The 16238-nt window shown below is 43.0% G+C and overlaps 1 protein-coding gene and 2 non-coding genes across 4 annotated transcripts in view; 2 read left to right on the top strand and 1 right to left on the bottom strand.

Annotated features, from left to right (window-relative positions):
* The window catches only part of GABRQ (gamma-aminobutyric acid type A receptor subunit theta), a 143170-nt gene that overhangs the window by 33557 nt on the left and 93375 nt on the right, over positions 1-16238 (top strand). The window lies entirely within an intron of this gene.
* LOC119930267 lies at positions 2622-2759 on the top strand. The gene has a single exon (XR_005451749.1). It is a non-coding gene; the product is annotated as a small nucleolar RNA SNORA7 (small nucleolar RNA).
* On the bottom strand, positions 15453-15590 carry LOC119930169. Its single transcript, XR_005451657.1, has one exon. It is a non-coding gene; the product is annotated as a small nucleolar RNA SNORA7 (small nucleolar RNA).

Genomic DNA, 16238 nt, shown 5'->3' with positions numbered 1-16238 from the left:
GGCAGCTCCAAGTTAAGCCTTGCTCAATCTGGGAAGTATCTGTCCTGAACCACTGGCCCCAGTCTGGGCCTTCAAACATGCTAAAACCATTCCAGAAAGGCTGTCAAAATGGTGCTTGTCAGGAGCCCAGAATTACCATATATGGTTCATAGAAAGGTATTCTGCCTAACAACTTCTCTCTGAAGAATACCTCATGGTAGTCCCTGAGGAACAAACATTTCTGTAAGCCACCATGGAAGTCACAGATCCTTAGCTGAACTGGACAAGAGAGGTGTCAGATATGGGCGTGAAATGAAAATTTTGCCTGCGGCTCCACTTGGAGATTCAAGGCAATTATAGGTGAAGAAGTATCAATCAATCATATTTATTGGGGGCTTACTTGGTCCCACTTTATGCCCCAGCTGACCATGCTTTGTGTCTGGGCAGAACTGCAATGCGTACAACTGGGGCAATAATTCTGAGGCCTTGATTTCACCCTTTCACCCCTCTCCCCGCGACCAGACCCCAGATCCTAGATCCCAGAGTTCTTCCCCTTTGAAAATACTACAAATTTAGGTCAACTCTGAAAGCTTTATACTTACATAGTTAACCTCAAGAACCAGCATGGCCGAGTGGAAAGAGGAGGGTCCTGGAAGTCTGAGGACCTGGCTTCTAATACTGACTGTGCATTGCTTGCTGGGTGATCTTGGTCAAGTCACTGACCCTCTCTGCGCCTCAGTTTCCTCAAGTGTAAAATGAGGATCAAACCCTATTCCCTTCTACTCCCTGTGAGCTCCAGGTGAGACAGGAACTGTGTTCAACCTGATTACCTTAGTGCTTTGAACAGTGCTTGACATATGGCCAGTGCTCAACAAAAATCCCTTCCAGGCTGTGAGCCCACTGTGAGCAGAGATTGTTTTTATTTGTCACTGAATTGTACTTCCCGAGCGCTTAGTACAGTGCTCTACACACAGTAAGTGCTCAATAAATACGATTGAATGAATGAATAAAAAACGGATAATAATAATGATAACAGGACAGGAGGTTAAATCCAGCTTCAGGGCCAATAGCCTGGTTTTCCTTTCTTTTTTGTAGTGCTAATAATTTCAGAAATAGTATGCTCCTGACCTTCCCAAGCTTTCTCTGTCTTCTACAGGAGTATATCATAGCTAAGATATATGAAAAGCAGCATGGCCTAGTGGGAAGAGCTTGATCTTGAGGTCAGGATATCTGGGTTCCCTGCTACTGGCCGCTGTGTCACCTGAATTTCATTTAGCCTCTCTGTGCCTCAGTTTCTTCTTCAGTAAAAAGGGTATATGATGCCTGCTTTCCCTACCTCTTTGACTGTGAGTCCTGTGTGGCACAGGGACTGTGACTGTTCTGATAATCTTGGTGTCAAGCAACTAGTAAACACTGCATAAGTACCATTATTATTAAGTAAAGACAAAAGTCTGTTTACCTTTATATCTATATAACTGTCCCTCAGGGTTATAAAATGAGGCTCTGATACAGATATTTGGTCCTTAATAATAATAATAATAATAATGGTATTTGTTAAGCATTTACCATGTGCCAAGCACTGTTTTAAGTATTGGGTTAGATTAAAGGTTAGCAGGTTGTCCCTCGTCGGGCTCACGGTCTTAATCCCCATTTTACAGATGAGGGAACTGAGGCCCAGGGAAGTGAAGCGACTTGCCCAAAGTCACAGTGGAGCCAAGAAGACCAAGTCATGCTTGACAATCCATTCCACGTTGTGTGCAGGTGAAGAGCGATTCTTACTGCACTGTCACATTTGCTACCTGCAGTGCCTTGTGCTGTTTTCTTTTCTGAATTTTGGTTACGCAATTTCCTTGAAGTCTTATATCTGTTTGCTCTCCTCCAAACCAATTTGCCTTCTGTTGTTTCCCAGCTGTCCACAGGCTTTGCCACATTTTTTGAGGCTTTGCTTTTCATCTTCCAAATGTTTCCTTGGACCTTCCTGTTTAGTTTCTCCAAAACTAATAGGCACTGGGGCAGAACAAGGAGATTCAATTTAAAAAGGGCAGGGAGGGTGGGGTGTAGGAAGGAAGGGGGTAAAAGGTGGGAAAAAGCCAAAATAACCTGGGGAAAGTGTCATAAACAACAAGAGAGGAGCAGCATGCCTCGTGCTGGGTCTTGGAGTCAGAGGACTTGGGTTCTAATTCTGGCTCTACCAATTGCCTGGTGTGTGACTGTAGGCAAGTCACTTGACATCTCCGTGTCCCAGTTTCCTCAGATGTAAAACGAGGATTCAAGCCCAGTTCTCCCTTCTACTTAGACTGCGAGCCCCATGTAGGGCAAGGACTGTGCCTGACTTGATTATCTTAATAATAATAACAATAATAATCGTGGCATTTGTTAAGCACTTACTATGTGTGAAGCACTGTTCTAAGTGCTGGAGGGGATACAAGGTGATCAGGTTGTCCCACGTGGGGCTCACAGTCTTAATTCCCATTTTACAGATGAGGTAACTGAGGCTCAGAGAAGTTAAGTGACTTGCCCAAGGTCACAGAGCAGACATGTGGCGGAGCCAGGATTAAAACCCACGACCTCTGACTCCCAAGCCCGTGCTCTTTCCACTGAGCCATGCTGCTTCTCTAATCTTGTGTCTACTCCTGCACTGTCCCCTCTCAGGGTCACATCTGGAGAGTTTCCAGTACTCTACCCATCTCAGCTACGGGAGGGAGAGTCAAGCAGAGGCCTGTCCATTCCATTCCTAGCTTGGGCAGTGGCTAGCAAGTGGAAGGCAATCTGCTACAAATCAAAACTCACCTGGGCTGGACAGCAGCAGCACGGGAGGAAATCAAGGACAGGGACTCAGGTTTACTGCACGGAAGGAGGCAATGGTAAACCACTTCCATATTTTTACCAAGAAAAATCTTATGGATACATTATCAGAACGATTGCAGATGGAGAGCGGGGCGTTCTGGGAGAGATGTGTACATGGTGTTGCTATGAGTCGGAAATGACTTGACGGCATAAGACAAGACAAGACTCCTGTACTGTACTTAGGACAGTGACTGACACATAGAAAGCACTTACCAAATATCATTATTTGGTAATTATCATCGCTATTATTATCATCATTATTATTATTAGATTGATTGCATCCAGTACCATAGTTTTTGTGCAGCTGTCTTGTTTCTTATTAAATAATTTGCTTCTATTTCTTTAATTATTTGGAACTATTTGGTTTCCATTACACAGGAGATGCAAAAAGGCAAAATATTAATTCCTACTGCAGTGTATAATCATAACCCTCTTGGTGGTACAGAGGGATACAGGAATATCATGGATAATGTAACTCTCTACATAAACCACAATCTCAATTTAGCCAATAGTCACTACTTTCTTTCTCTCACAAAGAGCAAAATGGACAAGTTCTCATCTCTTCTCTTATCTAGCCTCCAGTGCCATAGTAAAATGCAAAAGGAGGTATCTAGTAAGAACCTGAAAAGCCCAAGCACTGGATAAAGAGTTTCCAGATAATGGACAATTGGTTGGATTGTAAAAAGAAGTCGGGAATTGTGTCTTGTTTTTAGTTCATCAATAACATTTATTGATCACTTGTTTTATGCACATCACTGTTTAATTACTCGGGGGAGCACAGTAGAACCAGTAAATATGATCTCTGCCCTCAAAGAGCTTACAATAAACTACAGGTGGGATGTAGAAGCACTGGAGTGTAAAAGTATTTATATAAATGCTGTAGGGTCAGGAGTGAGTAAACAAGTATTTTGGGAAACAGCTAATCTAGTGGATGAAGCACGGGCCTGTGAGTCAGAGGACCCAAGTTCTAATTCTGACCCCATCATTTGTCTGCTCTGTGACCTTAAGCAAGTCATTTAATTTCTCTAGGACTCAGTTATCTCCTCTGTAAACTGTGGATTAAGACTGTGAGCCCCACGTGGGACATGGACTACGTCCAACCGGATTAGCTTGTATCTACTGCAGTGCTTATTACAGTGCCTGGCACAGAGTAAGCACGTAACAAATACCATTAAAATAAAATGTGATGACAGTTGGAGGAGAAATAGAGTAGCCAGATAAGAAATGAATCAGGAAAGGTCTCCTAGTACTTTCCTCTACTAGATTGTAAACTCGTTGAGGGCAGGGATCACATCTATCAACTTTATTGCATTATACTCTGCCAAGCACTCAACAGTTACTACTATTATTGACTGAATGAAGGAGATGTGATTTCATAAGGGCTTTGAAGATAGGGAAAGCAGTGGCTTGACTGGTGTGAAATGGGAAGGGAATTCCAGGCAAAAGGGAGGGTGTTCTCAGGAGGTCAGTAGTGGGAGAGAGGAGAATAAGGCACAGTGAGTAGGTTTGCTTCAGAGGAGTGAAATGTGTGATCCAAGGTGTAGTGGGAGAAGAGCAAGGTTAATAATAATAATGATGGTATTTGTTAAGCACTTACTATGTGCAAAGCACTGTTCTAAGTGCTTGGAGAATACAAGGTGATCAGGTGGTCCTACGTGGGGCTCACAGTTTTAATCCCCATTTTACAGATGAGGTAACTGAGGCTCAGAGAAGTTAAGTGGCTTGCCTAAGGTCACACAGCTGACAAGTGGTGGAGGCAGGACTCGACTCCCAAGCCCGTGCTCTTTACACTGAGCCATGCTGCGGAAATAGCTGATTGATGGAGAAGAGTTTCAGCTTGATGGGACGGTGAAGGGAGAACTATTTCTTAAGAATAGGGAACTGTACACATCATTCCTGGCAAATCTAAAATGATGAACCTAAGGTCCCGGGAACTTAGGTTCATCCTTTCCCCCAGACTCCTTCCCGAACCCTAGTGACCATCCCCCTCCTAGTCTCTCTGTCTATCAATTGTATTCAGGTTGTTCAGTTTGTACAACACTTAGGGATGAAAGACAGACACTAAACAATGTGAATGTAAGGTCCTAGAATCTACTTAACAGAATCCTGTCTCCATAACAAAGCAGGCAGCAGGGTGTGTGAAGGTAGAGTTAGGAAAGGGATCCCTGTGCCCTACAGCAAATCTCACATTCAATAATAAAAATAAAGTTCAGTTGCTTGGCCTTATGAGAATCTGAACAATGTTTCTTAGCACTGACTTCCTCTGCTGTTATTATCTATTATCAAAAGAGCTACAAAGTGCTCAGCAGTAATTAAGATACATCTAAACAGGTGGATGTTTAGAGTCTTAGAAGAGCAATCTCTCAGCCCTTTGGGTTTTTTTCTTTCAGCCAGCAGATCTAAGTTTCGACATCTAAGTTTCCACAAGATGTTCTCAATGCTCTGGCTTGGCCAGGGCTAGCAGTGCCCATAAAATATTCCTAATTATTTAAAGCAGATCGAAGAAACTTCCCACTTCCCTGGGTATACTTGGGCTGTTCTACTTCGTTGAACAGCCTGGGAAGATGGATTAATCTGATTCCTAAAAGGGTTCATCAGTCATAGCAAAGGCACTGTGGGGAGAAGGTCGAAGTTCAATGCCTTCCTGACTTAATGGTGGAGTTGGTTTGGCCAGTTTCAAAATCTTCTTGCAGGGGGACTAGGGAGAGGATCTGTTGGATGAACAAAAGTAACCATGCAGGGCATTGCTTCTCTTTTCACCTTTTCTCCATGGTGAATGAATCTGAATATTTTATTAGGTTGGATATTGCTTGGTGACAAAATGAGGGAGGTTGCCCCTTCTCAGTCTCATACACTCTAACTGGCTCTAACCCTTACCTTTCTCATTCTAGATTCAATCAATCAATCAATCAATGGTATTTATTAATAATAATAATGATGGCATTTATTAAGCGCTTACTATGTGCAAAGCACTGTTCTAAGCATTGGGGAGGTTACAAGGTGATCAGGTTGTCCCACGGGGAGCTCACAGTCTTAATCCCCATTTTACAGATGAGGTAACTGAGGCACAGAGAAGTTGTGACTTGCCCAAAGTCACACAGCTGAGCATTTACTCTGTGCAGAGCACTGTACTAAGCACTTCAGAAGGTAGAATATAACAGAGTTGGTAGACATTCCCTGACCACAATGATTCACCCTCAGGGAGTTTAACAACTCACACAGATTCACCTTGATAAAAATGACTTCCAAATCTACCTGAGAAAGACCTAACCTCTCTCTCTCTTGCTCTACAGTCTCACATTTCCTCTTGCCTCTAGGTCTTCCCTTCCTGGATGGTCCTCTGGCACCTTAAATTGAAACTGTCTAAAATGGAATTCTTCACTTTCCTTCCAAAACCCTTTGGTCCTTCTGACTTCCCCATCTCCGACACCAACACTACCATTCTCCCTTTCCCAGAAGCCCACAATCTTGGTGCCATTTTTCTCTCCTCTCTATCTTTGATTGCTCATATCCAGTCAGTCATTAAATCCTGCTGTGTTTTTCTTGACAATCTTTTTTGGATCCATCCCATTCCTTTCTACCCAAATGACTACCTCTTCACTCAAGCCCTAATCATCTCATCATCAGATTAGTCTATTTGCTTCCTCACCAGTCTCCCTGTCTCGACTTCTCCCCTCTTCAGCCTGTGCTATATTCCTCATATCCTAAAATATAATCCTGCTCATGTTTCTCCTCTCCTTAAAAACTATCAGTGGCTACCCAGAATGACCCAACCTCTGTGTCAAACAAAGGGTCCTGACTATTGCCTTCAAGATTCCTTACCAGTTATTTCCTTCTTAACTGTTCTCTTCATCTGCTATCCTTAGCTGGCACTCTAAACTTTCTACAAATAACCCAACCTCTTGCTGTGCTCACTCCCGGCTTGGAACTCCCCCTTACACTATTTTTCAAATATATCGGACATAGCTCTCCCCCTCTTCAAAGCCCTTGTAAAATCCCACTTCCTCCAAGAAACATTCCCTGTTGAATTTCCTTTTCCTTATCCCCCAAACTACTGCCTCAGAATGTATGGACTCTTAGCCCATCGTAACACTTACATGCATATCAACTGATATACTCTATTTTAGCACTTTATCTATCTTTCCATTATTGTCACTTTTTGCTTGTCACCCTCGTTAGATTGGAAGTTCCTTGAGGGCAGGAATTGTGTCTTCTAACTCTACTGCACTTTCCCCAGCAATCAGCTCATCAACACTGAAGCAGCCCTCACTGCAACACGGTGAAGCTTGAGAGGCAGCATAATTTAGTGAATAGAGCATGGATGGGAATCAGGAGGACCTGGGTTCTAATCCCCACTCCACCACTCATTTCCTGTGTAATTCTGGACAAATCTTTTCAATTCTCTGGGCCCCAGTTACCTCATCTGTAAAATGGGGATTAAGAGTGTGAGCCCCATGTGAGACAGGGACTGTGTCCAACCTGCTTAGCTTGTATCTACCCCAGTGCTTAAAACAGCGCTTGGTACATAGTAAGTGCTTAACAAGTACTATTATTATTATTATTATTATTATATCAGTTCCACTGGGTGGGGCATGTGAAAAGGTTGGATTGCAGCAGAATGCTAAGCAGTTGCTCTATGGGGAACTGAAAGTGAGCCCGCACCATCCCGGAAAGCAGATTAAAAGGCACGGTGAAGCAATCGCGAGCAATCCAACGTATCTTTGTTCCGTTGGTTGGTCAATGCAGTGGAAAGGCAGCCTGGCTGGTGATAATTGGGAGAGGCGTTGCCTTGATAGAGGAAGGACTTCTTGATGACTGTAATATTAGCAGGAAGAATCAAAACCAGACAGGCCTAATGTGGGACCAATGCAATAGCACAACAAGAATTTGGGCTGACGTCAACAGTCTGAAAGGGTATGTCGATCTACCATACTCAGTTGCACAAAAGGACCCTTATTCATTTATGTAAATGTCTGCCCCACCCTCCCACTCTGGAGTCTATGCTTGATTTGGGCAGGGAACGTGATTGCTAACTCTGATATATTGTGCTTTCCCAAATGCTTAGTACAGTGTTCTGCCTATAGTAAGAACTAAATAATTGATTGATTGACCCCACATTAGTAATGTCACCTTCTAAAATAAGCCTACTGATACATATGTACATACATGCACAAGTGCATTTAGCTACATCTATCTAAATACAAGTTCTAGCATTACCAGTCAATAATATTTATTGAGCATCTACTGTTTGCAGAGACTACTATCATAAACACTTGCAAGAGTACAATAGATTTAGTAGGCATGATCCCTGCTGTCAGGGAGCTTACTGTGTTCTGCTCAAAGAAAACACTCTGAGCCTACATTCAGGAAAACAAAGAGGAAAAAAGAAGTAATGGGGCGGGATTCTTAATTGAAATTGCAACATTAACGTGAATCAGACCAGAGCAATTATGTGTCTAGCAGAAAAGTCTTAGTGATTCTTAAATAGCACTGAGAACTGAAGATGGAAGAAAGCCTTCAACTGATTTTTCTTTTTCACATACAGTTAGCACATGTGATATATGTATGGTTACCTTTCTGGGCTGTATTCTCTCCAGTCTCTAAAGAGAAGCATTTCAAATCAGTCCAAACTATCCGTTCCACTATCCGTTCAACTAAGCTTAATTAATGGGATACGTCACAGGATCAGTTTAGAGAAATTTTCTCTTTTGGTGAGAAAAGGAGGGGAGGAATGTCCTATATCTTTATCTTCACCATTAAAAGTCTCCTTCAAACTCAATCTTCAAATGTATCTTGAAGCACGCCATTATTATAGGTCTGTAATTTTGTGTCCCAAGATAAATGGTCATAAATAGGCTTGAAATCTATCCACTGTGGAAAAAAATATATATTTCTTCCCTTTCTGTTGAATATTAAACAGTCAAAATGGGAGAATTGCTGTGGTTGTTGGAAGGCAAAAAGGACACTGGAGTCAGGAGATTAGGCTCTTCATTCATTGGCTTTGAATCGACCGCCCAAATCCCATACATCTAAAACAGCTCCAGTGGAGTACATGACCTGGAAGATGTAAAAAGCAATGCAGATGCTGGCAAACGTTGACAGTTGGATGCCTAATCATGCCTGTTTTCCTCCTGTTGCTAGAATCGGAATGAACGTAGAAATGGCAAAGTCATCTTACCCCATTCCAGGACCCAAAGGCCTCACTCCATCTTCTTGTTGAAGGCAGTTCTGAGCTTGGGTTCCAGCTCCCACTACTAAGGGCTTTTTTATCTATTTGGGATCTGGGGATCTTTCTCCATCTTCTCTCACCTCTTTGCCAGCAGGCCTATAACCTAGTAACGGATCCTACCACTTTGGCCTTTGCTCCCTACTGAGGATCCAGGGCTTCACTGTTGACAGCCCCAAGCCAAGATCCAGCCTTTTTTATTCTCACCTTGTAGTCCTGATTTCACTCAGCATTGAGCTTGCAGTTTACCACCACCTAGCAGGGCAGAGAAAAGCCCTCATAGAGTCCTGGTCTGAGGAAATTAATAACTGTTCCTCACTGTTGCTCAAAGCTGAAGTCAAGAGGCCACTCTGGCAGCCACAGACACTGCAAGCAACACCAATGGAGCTGTAGCCTTCTGTCCCCAACTCAGAACTGAGACCAGATGTTCTGCATGTAGCACGTCAGCTATGCTACTGGATTCAATTCAATTCAGTTCAGTAAAATTTATTGAGCACTTTCTATGTGCAAAGCACAGAACTAAGCAATTGGGAGAGTACAATACAAAACAAAATTTACGCACTGTGGGTCTTGGGCTCTATTAGATAAAAAATGTGGGTGATTATATACGGCCTGAGAAGTCAAGATGGCAAATCCTGAATTGGGTTTAGAAAATTATCTGATGTAATGTTTATATCAATCAGCGCAGGCCTGGGAGTCGGAAGAACCTGGGTTCTAATCCTGGATCTGCCACATGCCTACTGTGTGACCCGAGCAAGTTGCTTCACTTCTCTGCACCTCAGTTCCTTCTTCTTTAAAATGGGGATTAAGACTGCGAGCCCCATGTGGGACAGGGACTGTGTCCAACCTTAACTTGTATCGTGCTTAGAACTGTGCTTGGCACGTAGTAAGCACTTAACAAGGACCATAATTATTATTATTATAATCGTATTTATTGAGTGCTTGCTGTCTGCAGAGCACTGTATTAAGTGGTTGGGAGAGTACAATATAAAAGAGTTGGTAGGCACGATCCCTGCCCTCAATGAGCTGCATGAAACATATCTAACATAAGGTTAAAAACTTTCACATACTCCTCAGAGGTGGGTAAAGAGGCATGGCAGAGCCTGGAGTCAAGGTCTAAGCTGCCACAATAATCTCCAATGAAAGCCAGCAAACACAAGGAGGATACTGGAACTTCAGTCAATCAGTCAATGGTAACTGTTTGATTGCCTGCTACCAACCAGTCAATCATTCATTTGCTGAGTGCTTCCTGTGTGTAGAGCACTGTACTAAGCACTTGGGAAGGTACTATACAATGGAGTTCAGAGACATAATCTCTGCCCACAGGGAGCAGCATGGCTTATTGGAAAGAGCGGGGACCTGGGAATCAGGGGGCCTGGGGTTCTAATCCCGGCTCTGCCAGTTAATAAATAATAAAATAATAATTTTGATATTGGTTAAGCGCTTACTATGTGCAAAGCACTGTTCTAAGCACTAGGGAAGATACAAGGTGATCAGGTTGTCCCATGTGGGGCTCACAATCTTAATCCCCATTTTACATAACATGGTAACTGAGGCCCAGAGAAGTTAAGTGACTTGCCCAAATTCACACAGCTGACAAATGGCAGAGCTGGGATTTGAACCCATGACCTCTGACTCTCAAGCCCGTGCTCTTTCCACTGAGCCACACTGCTTCTCTAAAGCAGCTTCTCCACGCTACCAGTTGCTTGCTTTGTGAACATGGGTAAGTCACTTAACTTCTCTGTGCCTCAGTTCCCTCAGCTATAAAATGGAGATTAAATACCTGTTCTCCCTCATACTTAGACTGTAAACTCCATGCGGAACAGGACCCAGTTAACTTGTACCTACCCTAGTGCTGAAAACAGTGTTTGACACATAGTAAGCACTTAACAGGTACCAAAGAAAAGGATTTTACAGTCCAGGTGTGAAGTTTACACTCTATAGGCTATTAAAAGAAGAGCACTGCACTATTTGGGAGAGTAGAATGGGAGTGAAAAAAAATTGTATTTGTTAAGCGTTTACTATATGTCGGGCACTGTTCTAAACACTGGAGTAGATACAAGCTAATTAGGCTAATCACAGTGCATGTCCCACATAGGGCTCATGGCCTTAATCCCCATTTTACAGATGAGGGCTGTGAGGCACAGAGAAGCTAAGTGACTTGTCCAAGGTAACACAGTAAACAAGTGGCAGAGCCAGGATTAGAACCCCAGGTCTTCTGGCTCCCAGGCTTGCGCTTTATCCACTAGGCCACACTGCTCCTTCCTTCAGTAAGTTTACAGTCTCAAAAGGGTGACAGTCCATGATTGACGAAATGTAGGAGTCAAAGGAAGAACAAGGGTATAACTGGAAATATCCTGTCCCAGTTCAGCAAGGGGGAATCAAAAGCAACTGGTGCAGACCAACCAATGGCATCTTCCCATTATCAGCTCCTGGCTGGGGAGTCTTCATCAGTCTAAACTTCCTCTCCCGCCAACCCACTCCTATCAACCACCGTGGAAATCGGTGACTGCTGTGAGTCTACTCAGGGTGATAACAAAGAAGAGCAGCACACTGGAGAGAGTGGAAAAGTCCAGAATGCCAAATAGCAACCCAACCTCCAGGGACAAACTGGGACATAGGAACAGAGACTAGTCATTGTTAAGATCATGCACCTTTCAGAGGGAAAATCCCAGAGAAATAAAATACTATTAGAGTCCCGCCGAAGCAATAGGAGCCCAGAGTAAGAATCTCAGATAGACTGTAGCTTAAATCATACACTCTTTAAAAAATAATATTATCACTGTGAGCTCATTATGGGCAGGGATTGTCACTGTTTATCATTGTATTGTACTTTCTCAAGTGGTTAGTACAGTGCTGTGCACCCAGTAAGCACTTAATAAATACAACTGAATGAATGAAATAATATAAAACATACAATGACTAATTGACGACTAGTGAAGTTACACAAAATGGCAGTCCTGCTTACATTAATTTGGTGGAAGAATACAGGGAAAAATAAGAGATTCTGGTCTTTTATCCTCAGGGATTGTGGATTTTATCCACAATCTGAAAGAGAGGCTGTAGGGTAGTGCTATTTGTATTTGTTAAGCACTTACTGTCTGCTAGGTACTGTACTAAGCACAGGGGAAATGCCACTTAAACAGGTTGGACACAGTCCCTGTCTCACATGGGGCTTACAATCTTAATCCCCATTTTACAGATGAGGACACTGAGGAACAGAAAATTTAGGTGATTTGCCCAAAGTCACACAGCAGGCATGCGGCAGAGCTGGAATTAGAATCTAGGTCCTTCTGACTCCCAGCCTGTGCTCCATCCACTAGGCCACACTGCTTCTCCATGGTTGGCCAATGAGGAGAGATTTAATACTAAAACACAAATCAACATGAGAAGACAAACAGTTCCAGTGCATTGCAGTAGAAAGAGTGGGCAAACACTCCAGAGGCGTGTGAATATCCAACATTCACAACCAAAGGCTTCCCAACGTTCTAAAATTTGTGGAAATATCATGCTGCCTCGGCGTAAATCCCTTACATACCAGCTGTATGTCTGCTATAGATTTCAGCAAAGCAAGCAACAATTTCTATGAAAAAATGTATTCCAGAAAGCATTCCTGCCTTCAATAAATCTAGGCAATAGAAATAATTTTGTCAGTATATATTTTATTTTGGAAATATGCTTACGATATCTAGCACTGTGCTGAAATGCTAAAGAAGAAGTAATAATTCTGGAAACATGGATTACATTGACATAATGGAAGTTGTAGGGTTATTATCATTATATTATTATATTTTGTATCAAGCACTGTTCTAAATGCTGGGGTAGATACAAGTTAATCAGGTTGGACACAACCCCTGTCCCAAGAATTGAATCCCCATTTTACAGTTGAGGTAAATGAGGTACAGAGAAGTTAAATGAGGAAACTGAGGCACAGAGAAGTTAAGTGACATGCCCAAGGTCACATATAGCAGGTGAGTGGCAGAGCCAGGATTGGGACCCAGGTCCTCTGACACTTAGGCCCGTGCTCTTTCCACTAGGACACGTTTCCCTTTAGGAATCAGTAGGGAATTTCCATGTTACTCATGTGCTTTACTCCATCTTGAATGCATAACACTCATGGTATTTAGTAAATCGTAATAGCTTCTCATTAGATTGTAAACTTCACATGGGCAGGGAACAGGGCTGACTTTTGCTAAGTGGGGAGCATGAGGGGCAGTCGCTTCCAGCCATTCCTTCAGAGGGGATGGTGGGCAGCTCAGCAGCTGAGTGGCCTCACAACTCTGTGAGGACTTTGTATTCGGAACTTTTGTAATGTGGTAATTTGGAGATCTGCTAATTGTTAATCAATTGAACTGCTAGAAAATGATAATTGTTAGATTGTGTTTGTCATTTGCTTTTACTATCATTACATTCTGGGCATAGGTTTGTGAAGGCCCGGGAGGTCTTCTGCAAAATGTTCCAAATGAAATCATTGCTTTAAGCTGTGTGCCCAGTGTAGCCTAATAATAATAGTGGTATTTGTTAAGTGCTTTCTATGTGCCAAGCACTGTCCTAAGTGCTGAACTAGATAGAAAATGAGCAGGTTGGGCACAGTCCCTGATCCCACATAGGGCTCATGGTCTAAAAGGGAGGGAGGGCAGGTTTTCAATCTCCCTTTTACAGGTGAGGAACCTGAGGCACAGAAAAGTTAAGTGATTTGCCAGAGGCCACATGGCAGGCTACTGGTGGAGCTCGGATTAGAACCCAGGCCTCCTGACTCTCAGGCTGTTGCTCAGTGGAAAGAGCCCGGGCTTTGGAGTCAAAGGTCATGGGTTCAAATCCCTGCTCCATCAATTTTCAGCTGTGTGACCTTGGGCAAGTTACTTCACTTCTCTGAGCCTCAGTTACCTCATCTGTAAAATGGGGATGAAGACTGTGAGCCCCCCGTGGGACAACCTGATCACCTTGTTATCTCCCCAGAATTTAGAACAGTGCTTTGCACATAGTAAGCAATTAATAAATGCCATCATCATCATCATTTCCACTAATCTCTTCTGCTTCATGCTGTTACCCAAGCAGTGTCATGGGCAGTGAGGGAAGGATCTGCATATTTCTTCCCACCTCAGGGCAGCCTTTGCATTCCGAAGGTGCTCAATAAATAGCCTCATTTGATGCACTGATGATACACTATGCTAGGCACTGGGATAGGTGAAAGATCATTAGGTCAGGCATAGTCCCTATCCCAAACAGGACTCATTACCTAAGAGGTACACGTGAGGAAACGAAAACTCTGCTCCCTTTCTTTTCTAGTGACTCATGCTGAGGTTTGAAGAGCTGTTTCAAGTCCTCAGAATGACTGCCTGACTGAACAAAAGAAATAAAATACTAATTTCACTTTATAAAGATTAACCTGGCTACCTCTTATTTCTTACTGCAGAAGCTCTGTTAAAGACTTTCCTTATTACCTCAGTGGCCCCATGCTGCCTCAGTGTGAGAGATTTACAACCTCTCTTCCATTTGACAACAAACTCTTTTATGAATCCCCATCTTTGGGGAAACATGCCCCACTTTCCTGGGGAAAAGCACTTGCCTAACTATCATTCTCCTTCATGAGCAAATTCATTCTTTCTGGACAATGGGGGAAAAAAATGGCTTCAGCTAATTCCACCTTCAGTCATTGTCTTCTCACTCTCTCAGGTCAGGTGAGACCTTGGGGTGTACACTGATAATTCACTTCTGAAAATTATGGTCCAAACAATCATCATAGTCCTGGGGTTCACATCTGCATAGTGTGGAAGGGAAAGTTGAACAAACCTACTTTAAAGCACTCAAAACAAGTGACTCAATGATTGTAAATTCTCAGGAGGCCAGAGTCATGTTTCTTTCATCAATTGTTCTCTCCCAAGCACCTAATGCAGAGCTCTGCACATAGTAAGAGCTGAATAAATGTGATTTCCTCGAAAATTGATGGTATATATTGAACACTTACTATACGCAGAACACTGTATTAAGTGCTTGGGTGAGTACAGTGCAACAGAGTTAGTAGATATGTTCCCTGCCCACAATGAGCTTACAGTCTCTGGAAAGATTTATCGGTCCACAAATTGTCTTTTGCCTGCAACTCTCCCTTGTGAAAACCTTAGAGTGTAAACAGAATCCAATTGGCTCACTTTGTTGCTCACCCAGTATAAATTGTTACTCTTGTATTGCTGTCGAGCCATCTCTGAACCATAGTGATGCCATAGACACATCTCTCCCAGAACAACCCACCTCCATCTGCAATCGTTCTGGTAGCGTATCCATAGAGTTTTCTTGGTAAAAATACAGAAATGGTTTACCATTGCCTCCTTCCATGCAGTAAACTTGAGTCTACACCCTCGACTCTCTCCCATACCACTGCTGACCACACAGGTGAGTTTTAACTTGTAGCAGATTACCTTCCACTCACTAGCCACGGTCCAAGCTAGGAATGGAAAGGATATGCCTCTGCTTGACTTTCCCTCCAATAGCCAAGACTGGTAGAGTCCTGGAAACTCTCCACGTGCAACTCTGAGAGGAGAAATTGTTACTCACCCTGTTCAAATGGCTGATGGACAAGGAAAAACAATGACTTTGGGGTATCATCATCATCATCATAATCAGTCATATTGTTTGAGCTCTTACTGTGTGTACAGCACTGTACTAAGCTCTTGGGAGAGTACTTTGTAACAGATTTGATTGACACATTTCATGCCTTAAGGAGCTCACAGACTAAAGAGAGAAACAGACATTAAAATAAATGATGGCTATGTTCATAAGTGCTATGGGGCTGAGGATGGGGGTGAATAAAGAGTATCAATCTAAGTGCCAGCGTGACACAGAAGGGAGAGGGAGTAGGGGAAATGAGGGCTTAGTTAGGGAAGGCCTCCTGGAGGATGTTTATAGAGCTACCCTATTCCCTGAGAAATGGTGGGACTCTTTCACTATGAAGAGACTAGAAAGATAGGTGGGATAGGTGGGATCTCAATTCTCAGGCAGGAGTCTAGGTCAGATTTTGTGTGAAGATCTGCAGCTTCTACAACCTTCTGTGGTAGCCTTGTCTTCACCCCAGTGCTTAGTACAGTACCTGGCATATAGTAAGCAGTTAACAAATACCACAATCATTATTATTATTATTATTAGCCTGTTCATATCCTTCCACTCTGAAAATCCTTCCTTATGACTGTCA

The sequence above is a fragment of the Tachyglossus aculeatus genome, chromosome 6 (genome assembly GCF_015852505.1).
Source record: "Tachyglossus aculeatus isolate mTacAcu1 chromosome 6, mTacAcu1.pri, whole genome shotgun sequence".
In the NCBI taxonomy this organism is placed as follows: domain Eukaryota; kingdom Metazoa; phylum Chordata; class Mammalia; order Monotremata; family Tachyglossidae; genus Tachyglossus; species Tachyglossus aculeatus.
The sequence above is the reverse complement of the archived record's forward strand: the minus strand, read 5'-3'. Positions and strand labels throughout refer to the sequence as shown.